The sequence below is a fragment of the Mchenga conophoros genome, linkage group LG3, assembly GCF_057382185.1.
Source record: "Mchenga conophoros isolate Kocher_MC1m ecotype Shallow Benthic linkage group LG3, M_conophoros_male_GT1.1, whole genome shotgun sequence".
Lineage (NCBI taxonomy): Eukaryota > Metazoa > Chordata > Actinopteri > Cichliformes > Cichlidae > Mchenga > Mchenga conophoros.
In genome coordinates, this window is record NC_140528.1 from 71,608,596 (window position 1) to 71,630,775 (window position 22,180).

The 22,180-nt window shown below is 39.9% G+C and overlaps 1 protein-coding gene and 1 long non-coding RNA gene across 28 annotated transcripts in view; both read left to right on the top strand.

The window, feature by feature from the left end:
- Nucleotides 1–22,180, top strand: part of ptprda (protein tyrosine phosphatase receptor type Da) — a 418,286-nt gene that overhangs the window by 74,114 nt on the left and 321,992 nt on the right. The window lies entirely within an intron of this gene.
- On the top strand, nt 1,734–4,411 carry LOC146580357 (uncharacterized). The gene is made up of 4 exons (XR_014891685.1): nt 1,734–1,892; nt 2,355–2,433; nt 2,812–2,907; nt 3,671–4,411. It is a non-coding gene; the product is annotated as an uncharacterized LOC146580357 (long non-coding RNA).

Genomic DNA, 22,180 nt, shown 5'->3' on the forward strand with positions numbered 1-22,180 from the left:
TTGACAGTTTTGTGGAAAAATATGAATTAATGACAGTCAGTATGGGTTCAGAAGCAACAGATCAACAGCTTTGGCACTGATAGATTTAATGGAAAAGATAACGGAATGTATGGATAATAAGAGGTATGCGCTCGGAGTTTTCTTAGATCTAAAGAAGGCGTTTTATACTGTTAATCATGAAATTCTATTAAAAAAACTGGAAAAGTACGGGTTTAGGGGAGTGGTTTTGGAATGGTTAAAAAGCTATGTAGGGAATAGGCAACAATATGTACAAATAAATGAATATAAATCTAATTTGATGGATATAGCTTGTGGAGTACCTCAAGGTTCAGTACTGGGTCCAAAAATGTTTATTATGTACTTAAATGATATCTGCAGAGTATCGGAGATTTTAAAGTTTGTAATATTTGCAGATGACACAAATATACTGTGTTCAGGTGTGGAGTTGCCACAGGTTTTGGAAATGATCACACAGGAATTAACGATATTAAAGAAGTGGTTTGATATAAATAAATTATCATTGAATCTAGATAAAACCAAATTTATGTTGTTTGGAAACCAAAAGAAAAACATCGAAGTAGAAATATGTGTTGACAATGTAAAGAGTAAATGAAATAAAATTTCTTGGGGTGATCATTGACCACAAGCTCTGTTGGAAGCCACACATTACTTATGTTCGGGGGAAATTGGCACGGGGCATTGCCGTCCTGGGGAAAGCAAAGCATATGTTGGATCAGAAAGCACTGCACATTTTATACTGTGCTTTACTACTGCCATATATGAGCTACTGTGTAGAGGTCTGGGGAAACACATACAAAAGTAACACACAAACAATAACTATAATACAGAAAAGGGCCATTAGATTAATAAATAATGTAGGGTACAGGGACCATACAAATGCACTCTTTGTCAAAATGCAAGCTATTAAATTCCAAGACTTGGTGAAGCTTAAAACAGCGCAAATAATGTATAAAGTCAGAAATAAATTGCTTCCCAAAGAAATCTGTAAATTGTTCATAGAAAGAGAAGGTGGGTATAACTTAAGAGGGAAATGGAATTTAAAAATACAAAGTGCTAGAACAACTTTAAGAACTATGTCTATCTCAATTGCAGGAGTTAAATTATGGAACAGTCTAACAGAAGAAATAAAAGACAGTCAAAACATAAAACAGTTTAAAGTAAAATATAAAAACCTAATTTTAAATAAGTATAAGAATGAAGAAAACGGGGTTAACCCAGGACGGTAATGTTGCTGGTAATGGTGTTGCGGTTCTTTTTTGTTTTTTTGTTTTGTTTTGTTTTGTTGTTTTTCCATAACTTGTGTATCTGCAAATATACACATTCTGTATTTTTCATATGAAAGAAACTATACTGTGGTGGGGCTTGCTAATTTCTTGTTTTTGATTTATGTATGTTATGTTTTGTTTTACTTCATATGTTTCATATGTTGTTTGTTTAATTTAAGACAAAAAAAAAATTAAATGAATGAGAGGTAAAACTTGAGGGGGTAGGGACAAATAAGTAAATACTTCAGCCTACTCCTTTTCAAACAAATAATGGAATGATATTTTGTACACTGTAAACCCCAACAGTCTACCTGACTTATAAAGTTTGTGGATATAACAATTAAAATTCCTCACAAAGTTGAAACAACTTAAAACTTTTCTGTTCGGTTAACGATTCAAACAGTTATAATTGTACATGGCTTAGAAGTTAAGAGTAAATACTGCTTTCTTAATTATGATTTTTGAGTAAATGTTTTTTTCCGAGCTCCGCATGTGGACGTCATGACGTCATGACGTCTTCTCTCTAACCTGAACGACGTTGACAGAAAATTCTGTTCAATATGGCTGCCCTTCTCGAGCGACTGGAGAACACATTTGGAGAAACTTGTAAGTAAAACTGAACCTTCGTTATGTTTATTTTTTCCGTAAAAAAGCAAGTATATTAATATGTTGCAGCCAATAACTTGTTTTCGAATGCGCTGTTGTGTTAAAAAGCACAGACCCAGGTGGTGAATAGTTGTTCGCGGTTGTTCGCGCTCTTTTTCAAACATAGATTATGTCGTCAGTTTTACAGTTTTAACCGATTAAAACACAGTTTTACAAAGAATCACACATAAAGAAAGGGTCTTAGTGATATTTTAACGACCCCTTGCCAACGCAAGAAAGTTGGCGTTTTTACAACAGCAGCCTCATTGTTCGGCAGGTTTTTTTTTTCCGTCTCATTAGCATCATTCAAAAGTGACTTAGCTAGCAGTGGCAAGTTCTATCTAAAACAATTGAAATATAGCAAGGTGTTGTATATTTAGTGTGCTGATAAGGTTTTCAATATTTTTTATTTTTTCTTCCAAGGCTGAAGGCCAAAGACAAAAAGACAGAAGAAAAAAAAATTCAGACTGCAATTAATTTCAGGTGGAGACAGTAAACACAGGTGAGTTGAAAGATCTATTGAAGAAACCATTCATTAAGTCCCTTAAGGTGAAGATTTCATATATTGATAATGATAAAATTAACACAAATTAAAAGTTTCACTGATAAACACACAATTTTTCCTTGCTTTGAACCCCATGTTCTATATAGATCACAGCTCTGATCTGGAGAACACTATTTTAAAATACTGTGTAGGGTTTTTGTCAAATGATTAAGAAACATGCTCTCTGTCACAAGAGACAGAAAGGTTGTATCTTAAAAGAAAAGTCTCCAAAATTTAGTAGAGTCTGATGTCATGCAGTTTCATAAACATGTATTCTCCCCAAAGAATGACACCTGAAAACTTTGCGTTAAATGAACTTTTCTTTTCCCTTTTTAGGAGGCGCCTGATATCAATGTGAAACGCACTGCAGTACTTCGTGCCCTTCCTGTATACCTGCGGGAGGAGGACCCAGAATTCTTTTAGACATGTAATGTAAGTGTATTTTTGCATTACTTACATTCTGCCAGTAAGATAAAATGCTATGGATTTTTTTAAATACAATTTAATACCCTAGCAGCTACCAAATTGTACAAACAAAATACCCTCTCTGTAGAAAACCCACACACACACAGGTCAGGAGCAGGGCACAGGCGTATCACAGCACTATGGCTATGCTGCAGGTGGCCCAAAAACCAGGCTGAAGTCAAGATTTAGTTTCTTTTTGAGATAAAGTCATGAAATAAAAAATTACTTTTTTTTTTTAGAAAAATAATAAAAATACAAATTATGTAATGCAAGAAGCTAACACGTTAATGTACATTTTTCAAAAAAAGTAGAGTACCCTAACTCGTTACAAAGTAACCCACTACACTGCTGAATGTTTTGCTAGATTACAGGTCATGCTTGTCACATTCTCTCAAACCAACCTTACTTATTTAATTGGGGCGATCGTGGCTCAAGAGTTGGGAGTTCGCCTTGTAATCAGAAGGTTGCCGGTTCGAGCCCTGGCTCCGACAGTCTCGGTCGTTGTGTCCTTGGGCAAGACACTTCACCCGTTGCCTACTGGTGGTGGTCAGAGGGCCCGCTGGTGCCAGTGTCCGGCAGCCTCGCCTCTGTCAGTGCGCCCCAGGGTGGCTGTGGCTACAATGTAGCTGCCATCACCAGTGTGTGAATGGGTGTGAATGTCTGGATGACTGAATGTGTAAAGCGCTATACAAATACAGGCCATTTACCACTGATACTGTGTGTATTCCAGGCGGACGCATTGGATGAGTCGACCCTCATTGACACTCCAGTTGCCCTTCTCACAGTGGTTACCGACGGCGCTTCCCAGTCCAGTCCATTTTACTTCCTCAAGCATGGCTGTTTTGGTGAAAGGCGACTAGGTGATGCGTGATATTCCCAGATTTGCAAATGCATTTGCTTTATTGTTTGGCTTGATCTATGCTCTGCATTTAGACTACCCCAGGAAGCTGGTTCACACATTTGCCTTAGTCCAAAATATCTTCATGGGGCTTGATGACGGCAAACCCCTGAAACCCCTGCCTACATGCTCTTAAGGAATATAAGGCAATGTTTGTTAGGACACGCACTCTGTTACTGAGCACTTTGTTTGAAGCACTTTAAGCACTTTAAGTTTACTACAGGCTTTGGGTGGATTTAACTCCATCAGTTTACCTAATTTTCCTATACTTGACTGCCTTATCTGGTTATTTGGAAGCTGATCATCTTTGTACCCATTTTAAAAAATTGTTTTTCATTTCTATTTAAAAAAAAGTGATTAGTATTTGACTTTTTGTTTTGCATTTTTGTGTATTTTGAGAAAGATGCAATTAGGACTGATGTCGTCCTTTGTGAGTTTATAAAAAGATAAATGTTCTACACAGAATTTATAATGCTCACTTTATGGTGCCGATGTCCATGTTAGTTGTTTTATAAAAACATTTGTGATGTTTTTAAATTTTCATGAAAAAATGTTAAATAAACAAAATGTAAAGTAACTGAATTTCCGTACTTTTTTTTTTTTAGTAGTCTACACTCACAACATATCTTTTAATTAATAATCAGATAATTTGAGTTTAGGTTGTAATATAATTGCATTGTGTTGCATCAAAATAATAAACTACAAGAAACACAAAAATATTGAAATTAAAGTATACAGTCTTTGAGTAAAGCTCAATTAATAAAATATAAAATATAATTTAAAAATTTTAGGTTAACAATAAATACAAATTTTGAGTACCCCATACTTAGAAGATATGAGTTTTTGTACTTAAATCTTTTGAGGTAATCAGTTTCCACAAAAGTTTTAAGTTCAGTCAACTTGTTCGGGTTTACAGTGTAATGATTGTGAAGGCACATATTTGAAATGTTTGAAATAAAAATGAACTGAACTGAACTGAACTAATGACGAAGTCGCGGGGAAAGGAAGTGACACGATTTTTGAAAGCTTCACATTGTAACAACTCTCCTTCATATGGACCAATTTTATTTATTTTTGTATTGATCTATTTTATATCAATTTGTGCTGCTTTTCACAGGAAATTCAAAATTACCCACCGGTAGTAATTCGGGAGCAGTTTTTGTTTTCCAAACCTGGAGTTATGCCTCGGTCAAAATGCCTTTTTGTCACATCCTAGATTAAATGACTCTCTAAAATTACTCACTTTTCAAGTGGCGTACAGAACACAGCGTCATTGTTTATTCATGCAGCGAGTGCGCAACTGATTGAAAGACCAGAAAGCGGGACATTTTGCGGCGTTAACATTAAGACGAACAATGCTTTGCAGCGCTTTGTTCAATCAAAGTGAATCAAATGAAAAATGGATTTAAAAACTTTAATTATACCTTTTCTTTTTGCCTCCCCCCTCTGTGTTTCACAAATGAATAATTGTCTCAGTTTAATTTTTAATTGCTCGCGTTTGAGTTATTGCTTCAACATTTGATTAGAGAACAACAGCAATAATAATAATAATAATATCTATTATTATTATTATTATTAATATTCTTAGGGAAGGTGCTTAGAGCCGGACATGAACCCAGCCTTGCATCTGATCGTTTAATTATTTGCACTGTATGTAAGGCATAAAACATTTTCTGTCTTTGGTGTTTTACCCTGGAGGATATGGGCATGCTGTAATATTCCCAGTTTAGGTCACTGTGACCTGTAAGACAAGCATTCCATCATAACTGCAGGTTGACAGCAGCGATGTTTCCCTCTACACCTGAAGGTCAAGGTAGCCATTGATGGGGTCTTGTCTAAAGGGTGCGTGATAAGTCAGAGTTCTTCCTTTCCGGGTGTTTTCGGTGCAAACGCGGTTGCAAATTCGGCAGCAGAGAGCAGGATCTGAGGAAGGAGCCGGGCAGTCGTCAGGCAGGCTACTTGCAGAGCATCAAGTGTACCCTTGGACCACCTTGAGTGCCTGTAAGAGGCAATGGATTAATGCTTGTCTGTCTTTAAATATTGGCTGTAGCCACTGGTCAGTGTGTGGCTGCTGTTCGTGAAAAGCAGAAATATAATCATGAAGTATTAGCCCGTGGAATGAGTAGGGAACAGTGTTGTCTATGATTCAAAGGCTGCTATCATAATGAGTTTGGATGGATTATGGATGTCTATTTCAGATGTAAAGAGATACAGTTCCTCAAAGTACTTGTACGCCTGCAAAAAAACTAATAATGGCTTCATAAATAAAAGAAGAAGTTTATTAATACCCATTATAGCTGATAAATTATTGCTTGGTCAGATGTGCTGTATAATACGTAATGAGCTCGTGGGCCTATGCTGGCTGCTGACTCAGGGTGCTAATGGTACAGTCTAGCCTCGAGCACGGTACACAGACACTGATAATAAGTACAACGAGTCTTTTCTGTGTTTTCTTCAAAATTCAAATTCTGAAGCAACAACCCAGTGAACAATTAAAAAATAAAATAACCGAGAGTGTGTCTTTGTGACACAATGAAATAAAAGTGGAAGCAGCTTTCCGATTGTAACTGAGAGGCGTTACACAGACCCCCAGTGACTAAAGAAGCAGCTATTATACTATCAGTTCTACATTAGGTAATTACCGCCTGCTCTTTCTTGGACAATTACAGAGGTAAGAGAACAGCTCACTTATCTTTCAAGGCATTTGCTGAAACAGAGAGAGGCTGCCGATTGCGATGCAACCTCTCTGCCACCCTGCAATAACAGTTCAATAAGCTGTTCAATAAGAGGTTACATCAATACTCTCTCACCTTTTCTTTCCAAGACGCTGCCTAACGCAAGCTTCACTCAGTCTGCAAACAATGCACAATAAGATCACAAGATGATCAAAATGAGGTATCCTTAGCAAACGAAGGTCTGAGGAGGCAATAGTCGGGAGGCGGTCCGTCATCTGTGGGCAGTACCTTAATCTTTCCAGGTCACGGCAGGGTGAACCCTTATCTAAAGCGATGGCTAAAACATCAGTCTGGCCAAAGCTGTTGCACTTATGTGATTCACCCGGATAGATATTGTGTTTTGCGCTGCTTTGTGTCGCACACATTTGACGGTGTAACAAGAGTAAAAGAAAGGTGAAAAGACAAGCAAATTTCATTAAACGGGATTTCATGTTTATTCCAGAGATAAGATTCAGTGTTTTGCAAGAATGAATGGTGGAGAAAGAAGCTGCGGGATATAATGGATCTAACTGGCCAGAGCGAGGGTGGTGATGTTTATTTTGGCATGGCTTTTTTTCTCTCGCTCCCTTTCATTTTTTTTGTCTTTTTTAATCTTTCGTTCTCGGTTTTATCTTTCTGAAGAATTTTCACACTTTCACATGTCTGCCTTTTCATTCCTCTCTCAAAGCTGCCAGTCTCCGAGTACAGAGAGCCAGCTATCGCCTCTCAAGTATGCTTTCAGGGACCCGCATGGATGTTTTCATTCATCTTTTATTTTTCCTTTGTCAGATTTGGTGCTGTAAAATGATACAGTCTGTTTCTTATAGAGAGAAAATCAGAAATATATCGAGGTCCTAATTAGCTAGCTTGTTTCCCCTCTTCAGTTAGGCCCTTAGAATATTTACTGCTCCGTTTATGGATAAAAATGGATCCAAAATTATGAGAGTAAACATTACTTGTGATCACAAACTCTAAATTACTGTACAATTTCAGTCTAACCATGTTGTGTAAATATTCTGTGGCCTTAAGAGCACAGAATATTATAAATGTATTCATTAAATTACAGGCAGATTTTAAGAAATGCAACCATATTTCCATTAAACAATCGAATGGAAAAGACACCTATAGTATATTGTGCCAGTGCCACGTGCAGAGACCCGGTATAGTGGGCCTGATAATACCTGAGGTGTTGATCATACCATGTTCGTGCCAAGTGAAACTGACAGGAGGCGACGGTAATCCCTGCTCGTCCTGCTGCAGATTTCAAATTTAATCTCAGATTAATGTCCAGGAAATGTCCTCGCGAGGCGATCGCACACCAGGGCAGATGTTGCAGCGTGTTAAATCATGCGTTGGCACTAGCACACAGATAAACGAGCGCTCACGTTCACCAGCTGTTTTTTTTTTTCTTTTTTTTTTTTTTTAAACTGGACACCTGAGAGTAAAAAAAAAAAAAAAATCAATGTCCAAGTTCTAACATATATATTTATTTATTTATTTTCCTGAAGTAGAAAGGATCTCGGAATCTTTTCCTTAGCCAGATATGCTAGAATTTGGGTTAATTCAATGGTCGGTGTCATGTCTCTATGTAGGCAGGCAGGAAGAGAGGACCCAAAATGCAGGACTCATGGAGGTGGAAGAAACTCAATATACACAGCTTTTTTGCTGGGATGAAGCAGAACAGAAAAACACTAACTAAACTGGGAGTACAGAATAACTAGACTAGGCAGCGAAGCTGGACACACTAACTTAAGACACAATCCTTCAAAATAAAACAGGAAACAATACACAAGGACGCAGACTAAGAAACACGGACCTTACACAGGCAGAAATAAACCTAAACCAGAATAAGCTGGAACCTAGATCATCATCATCATCTAGAACAAGAAGATAACCAAAAATACAAAATCAAACCAAGACATGAAAACTCCAAATACTGGGTCAAACTGACCCAGAACAGTTGGAATTTTTTCTCTATACCTTTGAAGCTACACGTGAATGTAAAGTAGCAGAAATGTGAAATGTGCTTTTTCCATTTTTGGTCATATTACTGATCGATGGAAGACTTTTAACCTGTTTTCTCCACCTCCCAATGGTGATGGTGTCAGGAGAGGCAGCATACATTTGTTTGAACTTTACATGAAAATATTGGTGCTTAGAAACTATTCCAAAGTAGCCAAGCCAGCTTATCTTCTATCTTTGAACTTTTGACTTTGGCAAGCCTATTTATTTTTTCATTATTATATGCAATTTGTATGATTCAAAGGTGCAGTACTTTTTTATTTTATGTTGTGTTGATTTAAAAGACACTTGTGTCCAAATTAAGTGATTTTTCTTAAATATGCACAGTACATTTATATCCTTATTAATATGGGGACGAAGGTTGGCAACTGCACAGTGCTAATTAACTCAAATTAACCAGCAATGTTTATATATTAAAACTGTAACTTATATTAGAGCGTTGTTAATAATCACTGTGAACAATAATCATAAATCAGCAAGATTTTTTGCTTTTTCCTCTTCTGAGTATGCAGTGAAACGGTTAAACACATACAGCTGTACAGGACAGTAGCAAAGCCTTGAACAGTGACTTAATGCACTCCACTGAGACTGCTTCACATCCCTCTAATGGATCATTTTTCACCTGGCACCTCAGCTCTCTTAAGATCAACTGAGAGGGATCAGCTTTATTGATCTCTTTCCTCTACACAGATCTGGATCGATACGGATTCCTGCATTATAAACCACCAGGCTCATTTCCAGTGCTGCTACACCTCGTCATGATGTCATTGCTGTCACTTGAAATCGCACAATGATTAGCATTTCAAATAAAGCCACGCCTTGTGCGATGATTCCTTCGTATTGTCTTTTAATTAAAGGCAGAATTATTGTAAGCCTTGTGATGTCCATTTTTAGCCCGGGCTGCAGCACTTTAAATGACAATTGCTCTTGCAGGATGTCTTCATCAGCGCCCAGATCTGTTCCCTGGGTGCGCATTCTGGCAGATGATTCATTGACATGTTGAAATAACAGTTGGAAGTCTGCGAGATTGTTAAAACCTGCGGGGAGAAAATGCATGCGCGCCATCAGTATGCAATACATCAAAGATGCCGAGATGCCTCAATGATGCGCTCACTGGCATGATCAAAACAGCACGCTTAAAATGCAAAATCTAACTCAGCGAATGCCGAGATGCAAAAAGAAAAACACTAATACAAACAACAATCTTTAGGAAAAAAAACAAAGGAACAAAGTTAAAATGCTGGAGTGGAGAACCTTCTTGGAAACTATGAATATGCTCGAGAGTCATGGTGATAATGATCATTAAGCTTGGGGCTTGACCTTCATCCATCCTCTCGAAGCACAGGGAGAAACACCCCAAAGAAAATATGTGACTATGCCTGAGCATCATGGTTATAATGGCTATTTAACCTGGACTCAACCATCATCTGTCAGCTTAGAGGAAAATAAGAAATAACCCATTAGATATCACAACTGTAAACAATTATTTATACAGCTAGTTGACACTGGCGTCAGATACTTGGGAAAGGTGTTTCATTGTCATATCTCACCGGGAAATGTGTTCAAGTGTGTGAATGTGTGTCTGAGCCTTACCTGCGGCATTTGCGGTCCTTTATTACGTGACACTGCGCTGGGCTAACAGCACGGGGAGGCCTCCACGCCTGTGAGGATTATTGGCAATACACGGCTGCAAAACAGCTGTGGAAGGCAAATAATTGTCTTAAGGTGAATAACAATGCTGTGTTATCCGGGCGAGTGTTGATGGGGTGGACTGTGGGGGGGTTTCGGTTGATATAAACCAAATGGAGTTTATTTCCCGACCAGCATTTCATTTATTAGATGTTTGTATGAAGCGTGCCGCTCTCGGTTTATATTCACGGCTTATGCACAAAAATGCAAGGCAGGAAGGGGATTTTGGTGAGCGCGGGAGGAATTGAACGGCGGTTGCGGAGCCATTCCAATATGCTTACAGTGGTACAAGCAATCTCCCCTGAGTGAGTTTGGATTTTGTGAATGAAACCCTGCTAATCTGTTCTGCTCGGGCCGCCGATCAGTAAATGCCGCCCGGGGCAAAGCCCTCTCTCTCTCCCCCTCTCTCCGTCTCTGCAGCACCCGGAGATTCAAATGCATTTGCAAATGAGCTTGTTTCTTCATTCTAAATAAGCGGAGATGTGCAGAGGTAAGACATTTTCGAATGGCCCGGTGGGGTCATTACGTGACGGTAACATGGAGCATCGCCTGAGGTTAGCAACTGAGCGAGGCAGCCGTGGCACTGAGACAGAGCGCTTGTGTTCCTGAGCACGCCAGGTCACGCTGGGCCTGTTTGCGAGTCATGTTACGTCAGACAGATGCGGTGAACCGAGGCAAAGCAACTGTCTCGCAGGTCGACTGTCAGAATCAGCAAGGGGCTTGCCAAATCTTGTATGTATCAGTTACTCGACATTGTTTATTTGACTCTTTTTCACATAAACAATAACCAAACAGTAGTCACTGCTACTCCTACTCCGCTTTACTGCTTTTTTGGTTTGGGCTGTTTTTCGTGAACTCATTGAACAGAAATCCTAATAATTTTTGAATGTTTCATTTTTTTACATGTCTTAATAAACCAAAGCTTGTTACAAGAGACATATGGTTTTGAGTGTTCAGACACAGTTTGACCTCAAGCTATATTTGCATGCAAAGTTTTCCGTTGCTCTCAGTGGGCACTTGTGCTCATTATGCTTGCAACTTTCAGTATGTATCAGTTAATGCCTTTCCCTTATCAGCTGTGCCCCAACATTCTTGTGCATGTGCTCTAATTAGTGCCTGATGGAGATGATATGATTAGTAATTGCACAAATTAGTGGAGCCCTGAATCTCGGATTGTGCTTTAAACATGACATTGTTAATCAGGGAATTTCACTTAGATTTACAGTGGTGCTAACGGGGATTAACAGAGGCAGGAATCAATAGTTCATCAGCGAGTCGTCTGCTTTTCTTGAGACTTTACATTACCCAATTAAATACAAGTCAAATAATCGCAAAGGTTTTAGAAGTTCCTTTTCAAAGGATGTAATATTGTTGTGATTGTGCTGTTCCTACATGACACTATCCATCCATCTGTTTTCTTTCACTTATCCAATTCAGGATCACAGGGGGCTGGAGCCTATTATAGGGTAGGAGGTGGGGTACACCCAAGACAGTTTGCCAGTTTGCTGATATGATTATTGTTGTTGTTGTTGTTTTTTAAACCTTTGACTAAAGACACTGAAGTCTGTCCTTGAGTTGGCGCAATCATATGAGAGAGCAAATTTTAAAAGAAACAAAAACTGCATGTGTAAATTTCTACTCTGTGTGTGCAGGGCTTAATCATAATAATTAAAGAATATTCTTAATGACATGATACAGAAGTCTTGAACTGCCCTTCTTTCTTTCTATTTTGCTTTCAAGTAGCCAGACTTTCTTGTCATTTCTTTTAAAGTGGTCTTGAACAGTAGTCCTCGGACTTTCAGACTTTTTCTTTGGAACATTGGCTGCTTTTTCACTCACCCTCAGTTCAGTCCTTGTACCTGACAATTTTAGGGAATGTTTTTGTTGTTTGGTAAGCTACATATAAGCAGTAACCAATGTGTCTACACATAACAGACAACGAAGAATAAAATATTCTGGCAGCGTAATTTGTTTGTGTCTTTTTACGAAAAATTCCCAAAACAGCTATTAGCTAAAAAATTGTGAAAATTTTGAGGAAACTGGATAAGCGGACAGCAAAAGAAGGAGTGACTGTCCTAAAAACTATCTACAGCAGATGAATAGTATCTGAAAGTCATGACTTTAAATAGGAGAAGCCCTGACAATGTCAATGAGTCTTCAGTTGATCCATCTACCATTCACTTAAGCCTCATCAATCTCAGTTGAAGGGTGGCTGTCAAAAAGCCATTCATAAGGAATTGAAACATGGAGAAAAGGCTCAGGAAGCCAAATTTTACAAAAAATGAACCAAAATTACAGGTCATATGGAGTAACTAATCTAAATTTGTACAAATTTGGTGGTCAATATTTCATAGAACGTATGTCTCTGAAGGAGCTTGGAAAGAAAAGCGTCTGGACTTCTTTAGGTTTCTTGAAGATGTTTCACCTCTCATCCAAGAAGCTTCTTCACTTCTAAGAGCAACTGGAGAGTCCCAGATTGTTCCAGTATCAGTCTTGCTTTTACTTCACTTGCAGTGTGTCTAGGATCATTGTCATGCTGAGAAGCTAAGCCTTTCCAGATGATATTGCATGGTGGTACTTTTTGTGTTCACGAGTCCTTAAATTTCGAAAAGATCCCCAACAACACTGGCTGAAATGGAGCTCCAAATCATGACAGAGCCTCCACCGTGTTTTATGGTGGCTATAGACATTCTTCTGACCTCATCTGTAAATACTGCTTATTTTAAATATGGATTTATCACTCTGCAATCTGACCTGGTGCATTATGTCTTGTGCGCGTCTCGGAAAACAAACTACATCTTTGATGCTTTGCTCCGGTTTCCGTCTTGAGTTACATGCTGCAGTTTTGACACCCTCATCCGTTCAGTGTTTCCCTTCTGCTAATGCCAAAAAAGGGTCAATTGAAGAAAATGAAGAAAATTGCAATTTAAATATTCATAAGGCTCTTTGTCTTTTGCCTCCCATCGGTGTCAGAACGAGATCATGCTATTCCGCCGTGGATTTTGGCAATTACCTCTCATTGTAACCTCCCCGTGTCCAAAGTCACCCCTGTGCTCCTGAGAGGCACGAGCAACCTTAACATAATTGTGAGGTTACGAGAGGATGCCAGCAGATTGGATAGTGCTCAAAGTGACATAATTTCACTGTTGCTGAATAGAAGCGCATCCCTGTATTGTCTACTGCAAAATTAATCCTAATGCCTGTGTGGTCTGAAAAAGATTACATTGTCTAATTGTGTGTCTAGCTCTGACATTACGAGCTATTGTTAATGGCAAGCAGAGGGTCTCGTGTGGGGAAAATATAATTCTGTTTTCTTTTAATCTATTGTTTTTTTCTCTAATTTTGTTATTAGTACTGTACATGGCTTTCTTCATTCAAATGGATGATATAAGGATTTTAAAATACGGGGTACAGCACTATGTGATGTGACAGCAATGCCATCAGGGTCCCAGAGCTTAGACAGAATCTTGGCAAAAGGCTTCAGCTAAAGGGCACCTCACTGCCAGCGCCGGCACACTATAATTCCAGAACGGACCGTAGGGAGCCCACTCCCCAGCGTCTCTGTTCTCTGTGTGCCAATTATGCCATCCAATTGAATTATGCCCTTGAGTGGTATTATTAGCAGTTGCCGAGGGATCCAAACATGTATAATCATTATTGCTTGTTCACAGGAATGACGGAATGATCAACACAGTCTAATTAACATGCGGATAAATACAGTGCATGACAAACACTCCTTGTATTGCAAAAAAATAAACAAATAAATGGTGCATTTGATTTTTATTTATTTATTTCTTTGTCTGAAGATGGAAATTACTCTCGGCCTGCATGCCGTTCATCGCCTTTCTACGCATCTAAACATGTCTGAAGCAGGAGGCGGGACTCAGGTGGTTCGCAGTGAAGAGCGTTCAGTTTAATGAAGCTGTGAATCAAAAGGCCAGCATCTTCTCTTCGAGACCACGTGCAGAAGCTAAATGCCTTTCCCAGTGCTCCCAGTGCTGACCCTGGGATTTTCAGACCCCCGAATGTCGCAGACAGTCAGTTACACTTTCTTAAATGGCCAATTGAGGATGTTATTGTGAATATCCGAGGCAGCAGATTGCAGTCGTGGAGCATCCTTTAAAGGTTTCAACACTACGCACTGTCAGGTTTTACTCATTAAAAATCGTGTTGATAACAGATGGGAAACAGAATTACTTAAGTGTTTCGGTTGTTGCCCCTGTTAACTGAGACTCGAAAACAAATCTAAATTCATAAGCTCAAGTCAATCAGTCAAAGCAGAACTTGGATATGTTATGACAGTTTTCTTTTCCTCTTTCCTTAATCGCGCACTTCCTATAACTGAGACTTTGTGGAATTTTTCTCTTCTTCCTTTTTTTCCTTCCCAGGTCTCCCACTGTGGCGCTGTGGCTAATTGGGCTACTTGTGTCACACTTGGTGTCACAAAGCCCTCTCAAGGGCTGAGTCCTTCCCTTTAGTGAAACGCCCTAGGTTTCTGCATGCTCTGGTAGTTCACCTCTTCCATCACGCTCTCTTCTTGATGCGGTCCCGTTTACTGTACATGTCTATTGTTGGTGTCTCAGACCTTGCTCTGCCTCTATGTGGGTCAGAGCCAGTAGAGCAGCATGCACCTTCTTATGTGTGAAGTCAACCCTGCCAGGAAGTAATGCTCTTTTCCTCCCCCTGTTATTTTGTTCTCTCTGGCAATATTTGCTTTTGGTTTAAGGCCACCGGAGGCTGCAATGTCAGTGCCTTCCTCTTTCCACACAAGGTGCTCGATCATCTAAAATTAGGTGGAAGCCTCCGAACCTCGCTCTCTAACTGTCTGCAACGCAGTCGTAGCTTCTTAAACTCGGCCGATGGATTTCTGTTAACCGGCTCCACCTGCCAAATATGAATTGTTTTTCTCTTCATCCTTTGATGTAGAACGCAGGAGTGTAAAAGGAACACAGTTCACTGTCGCTATAAATCGTTTAATTATAAATAAGCATGGTTTACTACACTTAAAGTTCCTCGAGTGCAGTCAAATAATTTGTCTGACACTCAAAATCAAAAGGTAGGCAGTTGCAAGATAAGATCAATCAAGAGATCCTCGTTTCCCCTCACATATTCGACTTAACAGAACTGCTACTTTATCCATATTTAATCCCTAGCCTCATTGCTGTGTAACAGTTCCCCTATGTGCACACACATAATAGAGTGGAGTGTCTTATGACTTAAAAATTGAGTTTAGCAGGGCAATTCCGCTTAATAGCCATATGAACTGAACAGACAATCTGTGGAGCATTTTGATTCAATTCATTCTACATAACCATACTCGTCTTCTTTTAATGAAAAACTGAAAAAAAAACAGCATCTACTGGATTGTGGACCAAATTTTCTACTTCAAAGGCTTGCACAGAACAGCCAAGATGGTAACCTCGCCTAGATACAAGTTTACTCTTCACTCGTTCTTAGCTCCAAATTCAATTTATACAATTAAATGTAATCCATTGTGGGGAATGCAGGTAGCACACAGAGGTTTGATTAAAAATTTAACAATACCATGGCAGGAAAATCGAATTACGAACATGGCTGCCTCAGTCAATCAGGTGCTAGGCTGTGGAAAGTCATCAGTTTCTTGCTAGGGGAGTGTGGATGTGCTTGTGCGTGCATGTGTGCACGCATGTACATGACCCTGCCATCTCAGTACACTAGATAATCCACATCCTGGACAAGCACAAACTGCAGTCTTCCAGAACACTGCAGAAGGTAATTACAAATTAGGCCAGCCCTTGGATCATGAGGCAGGCAGCATTCTCCAGTGCATCCTATCAGCCTGACTCTCCCTGGCCAAAACTGGCTTAGGCCAAGTGAACAATGACTCAGACCTCCCCACTGTGACAAAAACACAAGCAGGCATCCTGCACTAAGCCCGTTGGGGACTGTTGTCCTTGGTGAATGGCTTACTGGTGAATTAGCACCAGAGGTCACTGGTTGGACTGTGAAAAATGCATGGGAGCCATTCGTTGACGGGACTACAGCATGCAATGGAATATTCAGCTTTAAGTCAGCCAGTTTACTCTGCTTTAGGAAAGAAGGATTCAGTATCTGTCTCTGACATACGTATGATTAGCCGTGGTACCCCTCCTCCACTATTCGACGTGGGAATAAATGTCTGACTTCATCCATAGATGCTTTCTACACAGACAGTGGCAGCTTAGTTCCCCCAACACATAGGTAGACGTCTCTGACTGTTCTGATGATGATCATCAAGCTTCAAACTTCATCTAACATGTAGTCCCCCGACAGGATGTACGCACATGTGAGAGCGAGGGAGAGCCCGTGGCAACTTAGACAGCGTGCCTGTGATCGCTCTTTTTGTGAGGCACAAAGGGTGAGAGCAAGCGAGGCGAGCACTATTATTATTTTGAGCATGGCGGCGTGTGCGCAAATGCGTACGCCTCCCGCGTTCACGGTCATCGGGGCCGATGATGTGTTCAAGGTGGCACGGGAGCACAGGGGACGGCCCATTGGGCGAACGCTAAGGGGAATACCAGCCGTGGAGATGTTCCAGTTCATGAAGTGTGCAAATCAGGTGACACTGGAGGGGGAGGGACAGTGATTAGAAGGGAGTGAAATAGCCAGGCCAGGGCCAGACCACCTCATCTGGGAGAAGAGCGAAGGATAAGGGGATTAAAGGGATAGAGGGGACAGAGAGGCAGTGAAGGGGAGAGAGTTATAAAAAGTAGGGATACAAAGACAGAGAGAAAGTTAGAGATAATAGATGAGTGAAAGGAGGCTAGATATGGTGAAGTGCCACAGGAGGTGATTTGATCTTGGTGAGTACTTCCCCACATGGGTTATATCATCACTGGAGCAGACTCCTTGCAAACAGCTTAGCTTTGACTTCCTTCCTCTAAGAAGAGTTTTTTTCTTTAATGTATTTTTTTATTTATTTTTTGGAGAGCTAGTTACAGCATGAATTAACAGCAGCACAGAGCAAACACAATACATTATGCATTCTGCCTTGGCTCTGAAGTGATAAACAAGTCTGTATACCGACTTGTCATGCATGTCATTTTTGCCTTGGGGCATCAGAAAAAATAAACAAATAAAAATCTCTGGCCAAGTTTGTTGAGTTTTTCAACATCGTGGTTTCACATGAGGTTTTTGTATGTTGATTTTCTTTTCCCCCCCTCACTCACCCTTTCTTGGTTACTACGGCAACAGAAGTTGAGGATTTGGTGGGGGGAAAAAGAGATTTTTTAAATGTTGCCAATCCTACCTTTGACAAAAAAGAAGATGAAGGGGGGGGGAAGGTTTTTTTTCCTTTCAACCCGTTGCTATTTTCCAGCAGTGTTCTGGTGATTTTCAAATAATCACATTAGCGTGGAGGACAGCATCATGGTAGAGGTGGCAGAAGCAGGACCAATAATAGTAAATGGCACTTCACTTCTCTAAAATGTCCCTTCTTCACCAGGGTAAATGGTAAATTGAGCGAGAAAAGCCGTATATAAGAACCAAAGTGCATCTTCTTTGGTCTACAAACAGAACTGTAGCAGTTACAGTTTTATTTTTGGTTTATTAAAAGTTACAACCGTGCCAGAATTCTAAAAGAATATATGACATGCAGTATGCTCGCCGTATTTATCGCCTAGGATTTTAACAGTTCAAAATATGCCACTCCAAACTCATGTATTGTATTTTATCCTAAATATGCCCCTTTATTTCATGGAACACCATCCATCTTAACAATAGGAAGGCTTGACTGGTGATGTTCACGTTTTTGAGTGATGACAGTGAGTGGCTTCTACCTTTTTGGTTAATAAGAATGTGTAACTAAATTGGCAGATCAGCTGAGTGATTTCATGAGGGCTTGGGGGAAGTGTGTGTGTTTTTTCTGGTGTGGTTTTTGTGTAATGGTGCCTCTCTCTATTAGATCCCATGATGTAATCCATCTTCTGGATAATTAGCGGTGAGGGGATAGAAGGTGGGGGTTGGAGGAGGTGGTGTACACCGTTACAGATGAAGGCTCTTTCCTTTTACTGTGATAGAGGTTGTGTTTATTAGGTGTGTGTTACTGTCTCAAGGCAAATACAGTGGATTTCACATTTTCTGAATTTGCTTACATAATGGCTAAACAGTTGTGTGTCCTTACCTGTTACACAACACATTTTATTTCTGTGTCAGAAGGTGATGAAAGAAATCGGACCAATTCTTCGACCAGTCCGTTGGTTGGATGTGTACGTGTCTGCTATGATGCGCTGACAGACAGTGGAGCTGTCGATGCTTTTGCTAGACAAGGCTACAGTTATAAAACTGTTATCAGAGAAAAGCATATTGATTTATGATTTTTCAGACCAATATCATCACTGATATTTGGTGATTTAAAAATCTGATATCCAGCTTCCAATCATTTTTCTTTCTTTCCGACACACAAAACATAAACAGATTTCCCTGATATGTATAGTGATTTATGAGTCGTTACCCTGAAATGGAGTAAATGAATAACTTTATTATTACTAGTTACAATTGTTACAAGTAGTCACTGCGCCTTTACGTTCTGCCTGGTTATTCTCAGATAAGCTGCTTGTTCTAAACGCATGTCGCTTACAGATAAGTTGCAGAGTGCCCTCTGGTGGACAAGCACAACAACGTAAACTCTCATAATATTGTTGAAGGGTGTTTCTTCTGTTTGTCAGTGCTGATACCAATATATCTGTAAAAATGGATTGTTAGTTGCCTGGACTCACGAAATTGTCAAGATCACATGAGATGTCAAACCACAGGGAAATCACCTGGTTATAAGAGGCAGATAACCATACACACACCACGTATATGTATTACTATTTATTATGGTCTAACTTGTCAAGGACAAAACCATAAAGATTCTGCATCAAGCATAGCTTTCCTACTTTTGTTAAATCTGTATTGACAGCTCAATGCCACGGTGGTTCGTGCTGTTGCCTCAGAGCAAGAAGGTTCTGGGTTCAAATTCACAATCTGGCCAAGTTTGTAATGGGCTCTCTCTGCGTACTCTGGTTTCCTCCACAGTTAAAAGTCATGCAGTTATTAAGGTAAGGGTAATTGGTGATTCTAAATTACCCAAAGGTGTTAAAGTGCCAATATTTGTTTGTCTCTATGTGATAGTCTGGTGACCTGTCCACCCTCCTACCCTATTACTTCCGCAGCCCAGATCAAGATAAGAGGATGGGTGAATTGGAAGTTGCTCTAAATCCGTTGAACATTATGAACATCGATCTATCCATTGTTATTCTTCTTCCAATTCATGGTTAAGGGGGGACTAGAGTCATAGAGTGAGAGGCAGTGTACACCCTGGGCGGGTTGCCTGTCTGTTGCAGGGCTAACACAGAGAAACGGACAACAATTCACACTCGCATTCATAGCTATGGGCAGTTTAGATTCTTTCAATTAAATTAGTCCAAGCAGTCTTTATTAAGACGGGGCGACCCCAAGGTTATCTTGAATGAATGACTTCTGGAGCGCTATTGTATTGGTTTTGTTCTTACAAGAGTAACGCTGGTGTCGGTCCAACCAGTGTGAATTTGTTTAACGAGATCTTATAACCCAACCAGTTTACTACTGAGTCTAGAGCCTTACGTAAAAACAACAACAAAAAGTGATGCAGTGTATCATGGGAATAGAGACGGTCATACAGTTTTACACGCCGACTAAATACCTACACCGGAACCAACATAATGATACTATGCATCATACAGTGATTGATATTCTTTAATTTAAGGATGAGATTAAAGAGAACCTCAAAATTTCCTGGAGAATATGGGATACTAGAAGACTGAAAGTAAACTGGATTTCTTTGCATCTCTTGCAGTTTATTTACCAGTTAAATATTCCATAGTAGGCCGTTTGATTGCCCCAAAGAAAGCTCTCCAACTTCTCAATTTGCATATTGCCTCATGCTCACTGGTGCCCAAAGTACAAGTACATCAGCGTAAGGGAATGAGATTTATTACTGGAACCTTAGAATAAATAACAGCTAACAGAAATGCTGCTGACCCAATGACAAAATAGGGCTGCGTGGGGAATATGCAGTGCAGTGTTTGTTTCAGTTTCCCGCAGATGCTTAGCAACAGGTGCATTTCAGGTCATCTATATTTCATTTGAGCACCCATTGCAGGATGATGAATGCAAGTTAGAGTGCGCACGTGTTTGTGGTGCGCGTGTGCCGTCAGCGATGGCCAACAAGCTTGGTTTCCCTTTCGAACAGAGTCGCTGCCCTACTTCTTCTACTCATTAAACCCAACTACATGGCTGCATGTATACTAGCTCCAGCAAACAGACACGTAAGCTTGCTTTTGTAACTGTATACACTTTTTGCTTTAGCTGGCTTCAGCGAGGAGCCTGCCAGGAATCGCAGGAGAGGTCAGAGGGAGAGGTCATTAATCAAGACAGACAGGAGCAACACCCTTACATCTCAGGGAAGACAGTGTTGCTGAGCGCTGTGGGTCCCAAAGCCCAGATCCCGCTCTAATCAGAGCGCCAATTAAGAACCGTGCTGCTCCACGCTTTAGCTGAGGCAGGCTATGGACAACCTTTGTTCCCTGGCTTTACATCACAGCGTATGACACGAGGGCCCAGGAGCATTTATGTCCAGCTTAGGTTTGGTGCAGCATGAAACAAAGTATAAGTGGTGCACTATGAGGAAGTGGCTTATGTTGTGCTTGCATCACCATAATGTATGAGAAAAAATAGTAGAGATACACAAACCAATGCACAAGCTACCATTATAATTCACACTGTAAAGCTGGGACACTTTTTTATTTGGCTAATAGTACTTACATAGAACAAAAAAAGACAGTAATCAGATTGCAGAGGCAAAAACCAAAAAGTACCATCACCAACAATAGAAAGCATCTCTCAAGGATCATCACATGCTTCAGTACCACTCACCAAATTGCAGGGGCTCTGTTCATACTTGTTTCTTTTTTTCTTTTTTTACCTCCTCCAGATAGCACTAATGATCAATTCCAGCCCTCAGCATATTTATTCATGAGTGTATTACATCTGGTTCCTCTTTGTTGCCGATGCATTTCCTCAAGTATTATGTGAGGCCTTGGCTCCCACGCTTCTGGCTCAGATGGCATTTCTCTCTCCTCCTTCTTACTACCAGGCTTCGTCGAACCATACGCATGCGCACATTCACGTACACACATATGGTTTCCTTCACTGGATAATCTGACTTTCGTTTCTTTATCTCCATCAGTCGGAATCAACTTATTGTGAGTGGGATGCTTTGTCTGTTTCAGTGTTCACACATATACATCTCTTGACGTGTCTATGGACAGGGACACAACTTTAACAAAGTGTTAAACTTATTTAAAACCGCGTTTGTGTGTGTGTTAGCGTGTCATTATTGAATCTAAGCAAGTCAAGAAACGATGAAGTGTTATCAAGTATAAAGAAAACCAGTGTCTAAAGATGCTTAAACCAGTGGAACCAGTTTGGAAAGCTTTCACGTGGCTTTGGGTTTTCCTAGTTTTAACAATGTTCTCTGTGATTCAAATGCTGTTGTCATAATGATTATGGATGGATTGATATTACCATAATTGCCATCAATTATGTGCCTCTAAATGTCACAATTACTAAATGCCCAATGCTACTTCCTAACAGAACACAAAAAAAGTAGCAAACCCTCTCACCTGCCAAGCTGAGAATCGGAAATTTTGACATTTGTGTTATAAAAACAGCTTTTATTCAGATTTATTCTATTTCTCTTTTTTTTTATAAAATGTACTGAATATTTTGTGTTTTTATGAGACCCGCCTAGTTAAATAACTAAATAAAAAAATGGCAAAACAGCTCACTAATTTTGCCTACATGTGGGTATTATAAAGCACTGCTTTGTCCACAGAAACTACAAAGAGTACGCTGAATGATGATCATTTAGTTATGT